Source organism: Phyllobates terribilis, unplaced genomic scaffold, assembly GCF_046119375.1.
Source record: "Phyllobates terribilis strain yellow unplaced genomic scaffold, ASM4611937v1 Scaffold_362__1_contigs__length_1925733, whole genome shotgun sequence".
NCBI classification, from domain to species: Eukaryota; Metazoa; Chordata; class Amphibia; order Anura; family Dendrobatidae; genus Phyllobates; species Phyllobates terribilis.
The window spans coordinates 1,303,268-1,313,485 of record NW_027363122.1 but is presented as its reverse complement, the minus strand read 5'-3'; positions in this window follow the sequence as shown (position 1 = coordinate 1,313,485).

Genomic DNA, 10,218 nt, shown 5'->3' with positions numbered 1-10,218 from the left:
GCTTTTTCAGAGCTGTCCACAACTTTTCAGCATTGTGCGGTTTGCCACCTAAGCATATTAGCTTCAGCACAGCCCGCTTGGCTGAGGCAGTGCTTCCAGCTTGTGACTGATGTGGTCATTTCGGAGATTGAGGCTGAAAAGGAGGAGAAGGATGAGGTGCAGGAGCTGTAGACTGTGGGGGGCAACCCTGATTGACCTAGGGCCTGCAATCCTCGTCATCGAGAGGATGTGTTCCGTCCCAAGGTCCGACTGGGCTTCCACTATGTTAACCCAGTGTGCCGTCAGCGAGATGTACCGTCCCTAACCACAAACACTTGTACACGTGTCCCTGGTTAGGTGGACTTTCCCTGTAACTGCATTGTTGAGGGCATGGCTAATGTTGTGGGACACGTGGTTGTGTAATGCAGGGACGGCACATCAGGAGAAATAGTGGCGGCTGGGGATAGAGTACCGAGGGATGGTCGCTGCCATCAGGTCGCGGAAAGCTTCCGTCTCCACGAGCCTAGAAGGCAACATTTCGAGCGCAAGCAGTCGCAAAATGTGGAAATTTAGTAGTGTGGCCTATGGGGCGTTGTCTGCGTATTTGCGCTTGCGTTCCAAGGACTGGGGTATGGATAACTGAATGCTGCGCTGGGACAAGGACGTGCTTGCTGATGATGCTATTTGAGATTGTGCAACGACAGGTGCAGGGCAGGAGGCATCTTCGCATGCACTATGGACAGGGGATTGGCTTGCACACAAAACAGCGGAAGAAGCAGTGGTGTCACCTGCAGACACTGTTCCTGGACCCTGGGGTTCGGCCCACAAAGTCGGGTGCTTTGCTGCCATGTGCCTAATCATTCTGGCCTAATGCTGGCCTGGCAGGTGGTGTAAATGGCCTTTTTGGGGTTATCGGCAGAGTCTTTAAAAATCAATTAGACTCGAGAAGACCTAACAGTTGCACTGGCAACGTCCGTCGAGTTGGTGTTACTGGGAACTCTTTCTCGCCTTCTGTTTGCGACCACCACAGTGCATCTTCATGCCTGTTGGGGTGCTCTTCCTTCCTCCCCCTGTGTGCTGCTGTCCTCATTCTGCATGTCCTCCTGCCAGGTTGGGTTAGTTACTATATCATCCACCACCTCGTCTTCCACCTCCGCACAATGGTCCTCCTCCTGACTTTCTGGCAATTGTGTCTCATAGTCCACCTCTCGTGACACTTTCCCACCATCGCCTTCGTATGACCGTGGCTGCTCAAATATTTGGGCATTGCTAAATGCGATCTTCTCTTGCCCCGCTTCAAGTAGACCAGGCAAGAGGCCCGAATCTATAAATGGAAAAGTGAACAGCTCTTCGGAGTGTCCAAGTGTGGGATCAGTTGTCTCTGGGCACTCGGCATGGTGGGAGGAAGGGGAGGATCAGGGTGAGGAATATGCAGTCCAGACTCACGGCTACTGAGACTTGACCTGTGTGGAAGACAGGGTGGTGGTGGTGGTGGTGGCTAAGTGACTGGAAGCATTATCTGCTATCCAACCACTAACCTTTTCACACTGCTCTGTGTTCAATAGTGGTGTTCTATGGTCCCCTATTAATTGGGACAGGAAGGTCGAGCGAGAAGCAGTGGGTGTTTGTTGTGGCACAATTTCAGCTTGCCCACGGCCTCGGCCTCTGCATGCACCATCACCATCACGTCCAGTTCCCCGTCTCTTGCCACGTGCCTTGTCCATTTAAAATGGACGACAATATCTTCCACGCTCACTACAAATGGCTCAAATTGGAGCGCAATTATATGTGATCCGTGTGATGGACAAACCAGTTTTAAATAGCTGCATTTTTAGCGCTGTAATATGAAAAGGACCTGGCTGTACTCTGCAGTGCCAACAAGCAAATGACGATGAAAAATGGTGTTCTCTGGATTGCTTTTTAAGTATATAATCAGGATTAAAATAAAAATATATATATTCCTGACCCGATACCTAGGGCTATTTTCTGGAAATATCTGGAAAAGCAGCAGACAGAACTGGAATGGACCCTCTTGCTATGTGCACTGCAGTCTGCTATATACTCTGCCTGCCTGCCTAGCACTGATATCTCTGCAGCTGGATTAGTCCTCAGAAGGACTGTTAGTTGAGATGAATATGTGTCTCTAATATAGTCTGGCATACCTACACTAACTAGAAACAAGCAAATCTCTCCCTAGCTTAGCAGCAGCTCTCCCTACACTGTCTGATTCCGGAGTGACTGTGACGAGCATGGCGGCGCCAGGTCTGATATAGACCTGATGACGCTGTGCGGCCAGCCAATCACTGTAATGCCACAACCAACATGGCTGCGGCATTACAGTGTGTGGCAGACCATCCCTGCATGTTGCTTGGCGCTCTAAAGAGCACCAAACATGCAGGGAGGAGACCCGAGTTCCCGCCAAGCAACCCCCGGAAATACTCGGCGAGCGCCGAGCATCTGCGACGCTCCAGCCCTCCCTGGGATATGGGTTTACTCAGAGCCGGGTCAGTGTAGGGGTAGCGGGGGAGGCAGTCGTGGCCTGGACCGTTCCGTGCCCAGGGCCGTCACATAAAAATATTGGCCTTTCAAGTAAGAGTGATATTTCGACTACGCCACCTGCGGTTTCCGGTGATGGACACCAGCGCTGCTACAGTCCACTGAGGCTGGTGTTACGGGCTGCTAAGATGGGACAGCTCCCCACAGGCGGAGCAGGCCTCAGGGCAGTGTGAGAAGGAATGGTGGGTGCAGTGCTGCGCAGGAAATAACAGGCTGAGGCGGTGTGTGAAGTCATCCAGGGCTTTTACTCACTTTCAGATGAACTTCAGCCGCAAAAGCTTCCCTCTGCTACTCACGGCGTACTGCGACCACCGGGATGGTGGGTCCAGCACTTTCCAGGTAGATCAGGAGCACCTGTCGAGACCCCTCTGGTGTGTGTTCCTCTCCTTGGTAAGTTCTCCCACTAAGTCTTCTCCTGACTGTGTGTGGTTAGAACAAGGTGTAAGGCCGGGTCCCACTGGATAAACGCAGTGTAAGAGATACAGGTGGCGTAAGCCACTCCGTCCGTATCCCCCCTGGGATCCACTAAGCCTCCGGGCTTTTCTGACTGAGACGTGAAGTAACAAAGTCAGATATCGGGGGCCAGTCACCCCTCTTGCAGCAGGAATCCCTCTGACTAGGCCAGAATAAAGAGTACAGGTGGCCACTCCGCTCCGTCCGTATCCCCCCTGGGATCCTTTTGCCTGCTCCCCTCCAGGCCTTCTTAGGTCAGGACCTTGACCGGGTAGAGACAGTGGTTAACTCAGACCCGCTCCTCGTCTCAAGGCCAGAGAACGAGGACCGTGTATCTTCAGTCAGCTGCAGACTTTTGCTGGACTCTGGCAGAAGACCACAATCACAGACGAATACCACAATCACAGACGAATATCACAATCAAAGACCTTGAACTTAAGATGGCCGTAGATTAAATATGAAAGAATAAGTGTTTCCTAAAAGTATGTTCTCCACCCTCACCCACTACATGGTTCCCCCCATCTTTGGTCCCCCCCCCCATCTCCTCTATCCCGGGCTGGGGCAGCACCCTGGTGCATTTAGACCCCCTACTGGACAGGAGTGGTTTAGTGTTGAGTGGTAAAGTGGGGTCCTGAGAAATGCTCCATCCTTACCTGGAAGAGGAGATACCACACTTCGAGCTGAGGTGCAGTACCCCTGTGGCGACTGAACCCTCAGGGGCGCCACACATCTCGAGCAGTGAAATGCTCGGGGGAGCACCGAGCAGTAGCGAGCATGCACGCTCATCACTAGTCAGTACCAATCCCATCAATTTCCTCTTTGGGAACCTCATCTTTCAACAAGGCAATAAACATATCCTTGCGCGATATGCGGGAGCCATTGTTATTGTTTTTAGATTCTCTACGCTGCTCTCCGGAAACAAAATTACCACTAGTCCTGGGGCCCCAATCTCCCAAATTACCCAATTGCCGAATTGCCTCTAGGGTGTTGGAGATGGTCTTCCCAGTCTGGTTTACCATTAGGGTCATCATTATATGTTTATAAGCTGGGGAGCAGCCCTGATTATGCGATTTCTGACAGACACACTAACTAGGACTGCCATGTAGTCATCATAGGTCCTTACAGAAATAGCATTTTTTCATGACCTCTTCCTTCAACCTATGGGAACAATCTTTTAATGTAAACCATGGCTTCTTATTAGGGGGCCAATCTGCTTCAGATGGATTTTTAGGCTGTAATGCCATAGCCACAACATCCAGTATACTGCAAGTCGAATGTTGCAACCGAATCCGCAGTGTACAGAACGCTTCCTTCACTACAGGATCATGACTTAGTTGCACAAACTTGGGACCATCTACTGTATCCACTTGTACTCCATGGGCCCCTATCTCCCACAGTCTTACCTCCCAAGTAATCAATGATTCATTGGCTTTTTGAGAAAAACAATCATGAAGATCATTAAGTTCTTGCTGACTATAATCCTCCAACACATCTCTCTGTTGTGCACCTACAGGGGTATCTATGATCCGCCTGCGATGTATGGGATGTGCTTTTACTGAGTCAGTGGGGGAATTAACCTCTCTTTCCGCATTAAAGCACTCATCCTTCTGATCAGAATCAGTGGAATCCCACTTCTACACGTAATTTCAGTTATATACATTACTTTCCTATAAAGCTTGTTGTGTGTATATGTGTCACCCCAGGTCTGGATGCCACAAATATTAAAGGCTGTGTCTGAGAGCAGGAGGGAGGTTCCCTGGTTAGGGACAATTAGCATACAGCACCTCCTGTCCTAGGCCAGTAGGGGGAGCTGGCTGCCCCTATAAAAGCTGGAACTGGGGGTAGGGTTAGAGAGAACTGGACGACCTAGCTCAGGACTGAGACTAGTCCCAGAGAAGAAGGGACAGTTCAGCTGTAGCTGAGGAGTCCGTGAGGCAGAGGAGAAACTGCAAGCCAGGGACAGAGGCGATGAGAGCCGCTCCTGGCTGAGAGAATCACACAACCGGACATTGGAGTCCGAAGCTGTCAGGGTTGTAAGCCCAGCAGCAGAGAACCAACTCGCAAGGGATTGCAGGTCCCTTGGCCTAAGAAGCCTGGAGGCTCCGCCACACAGAGGGACCAGTACAGCGAGGAGAAAGCAAAAGGTACCCAAGGCCCGAGTCGCAAGCCATACAGGCGAGAAGTACACGGCCAGCTCAGGGACGTGGGCTATTACACCACAAAGAGGGGGATAGTCAGAAAGAGCATAGAGAGAACGGTAGGCCTACACACTCACCCTGACCAGTGGGGCTCGCCCGAATGCTCTCAGACACCCAGGCCCATTCCTAACCTGTACTACTGTTGGGTCATTAATAACACCTACAATAAAGACCCTGGACTGTTTGAAGCGGACTCTGAACTCTTACTATTGTGGCCTGCACTATCACCCCCAGCATTCACCTACACTGCCCTGAGGCTACACTCTTCCCGTGGGGAGTTATCCTACCCCTGTGCTGCACACCAACACCAGCCTCAGCGGTCTGCCTTGCAGCGGCGGTTATCCCTGACCGCAATCCACGGGTGGTGTAGTCGGACATTCACAAATCTATAAATAGACTGCCACAACATTTGGTCTGACCATCCTGAGCCACGGAATCGGGTTGCCACTACTACCCCCAGCGTCGTACAGAAGCCCGGTTCCGGGTATCCCACAGCCCAGGGGGTGAGTCAGCTTTTTGGCGTAGTCGGCAGGATTGTGACCAACCCGCCACAAACGGGTATTGTGTGCCTGAAAAAGACTTTATACATACCTGGGTGAAGTTTCCCGCCATTCGGGCCATTTCCCGCCATCCGTTGCAGTTTCCCGCCATCGGGCGCCATCTTCGGGACGCCGCGCGGGAAGAAGAGGGGCATGGACGTCAAAAATGCGCAAGACCTATAGCCCCGCCCTACGCTGAGACGCTGCGCAAGGTCCTGGAAAGAGATCCAGCGGACGCCGGCGTCATCACCGTGCGACGCAAGGTCCTCGCCCAGAGCATCGCGAGCGGAGCCACGGCGTACAGAAGAGGATCGCCGGAAGGTAGGCCACGGTTAACTAGGGGGGAGGAAGATGTCGGACGCGGAGGGACCCTCTACCACCAGCGTAGCTGCTGCAGCTTGTGATGCCGTTTTCCATGCCCTATATCCCCGGAGCAGCCTGGCTGCCACAGTATGCCGGCGAGTAGCATACCTTGGGTGACTTTAAAGAAAGACTGTATAGCCTGTTTAAAGTTTATCCCCTGACAGAAGAACAGAAAGTAAGCATACTGATAGGGCAGTTAACTGGTGCGGCCCAGCGGGAGGTAAAGTCTTGCACAGCTGAGGAGAAAAGGACTGTAAGGGGGGTTCTGACCCATCTACGGGACACCTTTGATACCCGTACCTCAGCAGAAATCAAAATGTGGTTCTATGGATGTAAGCAGCGAGCTCAAGATAGCATCAGAGATTATGGCCTAAATTTACAGGAAGCCTTGGGAGCAATCAAGCAAGCTGACCCTGGCAGCGTGCAGGATACAGATAAATTATTGACTGAGCAGTTCATAGAAGGTCTGCTGTCCAGCGCCCACAGAACCCAGCTGCGCCTCATGGCCCTACAGAACCCCGATTTGACTTTTGCACAGTTCAAAGATAGGGCCATCCGGGTGCTCCGAGAACCCGCACCAGGTGGCGCTGTAGTTTCCCGGCGCCCTGCCATCACTTACCACCAGGGGGCGGCGCCCTACCCCGCAGACCTTGTGGGGGCTGATGTGCAGGCTCTAAACCCATCCCCGCCAGCAAACCTGCACCACCAGGTCCAAGAACTAACAAAGAGTGTTGCTGCATTGACCAGGACCGTACAGTCATTACAGATGGACTCGTCAGGACCAATCAAGCTGGCTTCAAGTCCGGAGGATGTCCAGTGGCGTCGACAGAGGAGGATCCTGTCGTTCAGAGGGAGGCCCACCGACTGTTACACTGAGGATGGACAGCCGATTTGCCGCCGTTGCAGCCAGCCGGGACACGTAGCCAGGTACTGTACTTTAAATGGGTCTGACCTGGGGCAGAGGGCCAACCCCCAGGCATAAGGTCATTAGGCCCGTCTAATTGGCGTGATGAATACATGGGGGGGGACGCACAGTTTTACCCATAGTGCTGGACGGTATCCCCATGAGTGTACCGCTGGATACCGGGTCACAAGTAACTACCATCCCCTATGTACTTTTTAAGCAGTATTGGAGTGACACTGACATAACCCACTACCCAGACAATGACTTGAGCATCATCGCCAGCAATGGCCAGCCCGTGCCGCAGGTGGGGTTCAGAGAGATGACCGTTAAGATTGGTAAAGTTGAACTGCCGGCACAGGGAGTGATCATTGTGGACATTGATCGTCGAGAAAGTCACCCTAAAATAACCTTGGGTACTAACGTGATTGAAAATTGTCTCTTTCAGAAGTAATTGTAATTTTGCAGCAGGTGGCGATGAATGTGAGCTCCAGCCAACAGAGGGTCCTCCAGAAGGAGATAAGAGCCCTGATGAGACAGCAACAGGTAGAACTGTCTGGTGGTGAGATCGGTAGTGTGAGGATGAGCGACCCGTTCCCCATTGCCATGCCTCCCAAAAGTGAAATGATGATCTGGTGTCGGACTGCAATCGGGTTAAGAGGGAAAGACTACCAAGCCATGGTAGAACCAGTGTACTCAGACAGGAGGCCCACCATTTTGACAGCCTGGGGGGTGGTTGATGTCCGCCATGGAAGGGTGCCCGTCCGGATCTTAAACATCGGGGAAAGGGAAGTACACTTGCCCCGGTACGCTACACTTGCCAAATTGTATACTGTTGAACACAATGCTGTCAGGGCCGTGGAACCCTTGCCTCCATCTCCCCAGGCGGAAGGTAATGGCTCCCAGAAACACAAGGAGGACTGGTGCCAGAAACTCCACGTGGGTGCTGACTCCACAGCCCTTGCACCAAAAACAAGGAGTCTACCGGGTGGTTCAGGAGTACAAGAGAATCTTTAGTAAGCACCCGCTAGACTTCGGCAGAGTGAAAGGGGTAGAACACCACATCCCCACGGGGAGCCACCCACCAATAAAAGAGATACAGACCTGTACCCCCCGCACACTATCAGAACGCAAAGGGCATGCTGAGAGAAATTAAAGAATCCGGGGTCATTAGAGACAGCTGTAACCCCTGGGCAGCCCACTTGGTTCTGGTAAAAAAGAGAAAGACGGTACCATGAGAATGTGCGTGGACTATAGACAAGTCAATCGTATCACCCATAAAGACGCATACCCGAGGCCTAGAATAGAGGAGTCTTTGGCCGCACTATAATCAGCTAATTTCTTCTCTACGTAGGACCTTACTAGCGGGTACTGGCAGGTTCCTGTGGCAGAGGCTGACAAGGAGAATGCCGCCTTCACCACCCCGATGGGATTAAGTGAATTCAACTGTATGCCATTCAGGCTCTGCAATGCACCCGGGACCTTCCAGAGGCTGATGGAATGCTGTCTAGGGCACCAAAACTTTGAGACGGTCCTACTCTACCTGGATGACGTGATTGTCTATTCGAAGACTTACGAGGACCATCTAAAGCACCTGGCTGAGGTGTTTGAGGCCATGGCAGGCTTTGGCATGAAAGTGAAACCCTCCAAGTGCCATCTGTTAAAGCCGAAGGTACAGTACCTAGGACACGTGGTGAGTGCAGAGGGAGTAGCCGCCGACCCTGACAAGGTTACAGTAATCCAGAGCTGGCCAAGCCCCTCTAACATCAAAGAAGTGAGGCAATTCCTCGGGTTGGTAGGCTACTACCGAAGGTTCATCCCCGGGTTCACAAAGATGGCAGCTCCAATGCAGGACCTCCTGATAGGTCAGTCTAAATCCAGAAGTCACAAGCCACCCTTCAAGTGGGACAAGCCGGAAGAGGAGTCCTTCCGCCAGTTGAAGATGGCCCTCACGGGGGATGAGATCCTGGCCTACCCAGATTATGACCAGCCTTTTATCCTCCACACAGACGACAGTAATGTGGGGCTGGGAGCCGTACTGTCACAGAACCAACAGGGCAGAGAAAGGGTGATCGCGTACGCCAGTCGGAAGCTGAGGCCCACTGAAAGAAACCCGGAGAATTACAGCTCCTTCAAGCTAGAATTCTTGGCAGTGGTGTGGGCCGTCACAGAACGGTTTAAACATTACCTGGCCTCCGCAAAGTTCACCGTGTACACGGACAACAACCCGTTGACACACCTGGACAATGCAAGACTTGGTGCCCTGGAACAGCAGTGGATGGCCCGGCTATCGAACTATGACTTCACAATCAAATACCGGGCAGGCAGGACCAACGCCAACGCAGATGCCCTATCGAGAATGCCCCACCTACCCGAAGGGAAAGAAGACTCGGAGGAGCTGGAGGAAGTAGAGCTCCCTGCGTTCCACCGGTATGGGGCCACTCAGTATTCTCACCGGGTAAGAGACAAAGACCTAACCACCGTCATGTTCAACTCCTTACCCCACCACGGCTGGGCTGAAACGCAAGATAGTGACCCTGCAATTCGCCTGGTGAAAGACCTGTTGACCCAGGCAGGCGCTAGCCCTGGCCCGGACGCTCTAGAGGAAGCCAAGCAGTTATGGAAGAAAAAAAGCAGGCTATTCCTCTACAAAGGTAAACTGTGCAGAAGGCTTGTCAACCACCGGACGCACGAGCTGACCTGGCAGGTAGTGGTCCCGAGACTAGATGCAGCAATGGTCCTGGAGGCCTACCATAACAGAGCAGGACACTTCGGGTTGGAAGAAACTGGAGTTCCTACTGAGAGAGCGGTTCTACTGGGTCGGTATGAGAGGGGCCATAGAGAAGTGGTGCAGGGACTGCGGCCCATGTAACCTCAGAAGGAAGGACTTACCAGCCAGAAGACACCCTTGAGGCCCATTGTCACCAGGCAGCCTCTTGAGCTGGTAGCTCTGGACCCTGTGAAATTGGCTCCAAGCCGGTCGGGCTACGTCTATGCCCTGACAATAGTGGACCACTATTCCCGGTTCCTGGTGGTGGTTCCCGTTAAAGACTTGACAGCCCAAACAGCGGCCAGAGCCTTCCAACAACACTTCTGCCGTCCACACGGGTATCCGGAACAGGTCTTGACAGATCAAGGTCCAGCGTTCGAGGCGGAAATCTTCCAGGAGTTCTGCAACCTCTACGACTGTAAGAAGATTCGGACAACGCCTGGTTTCAGAGTCAGGAGG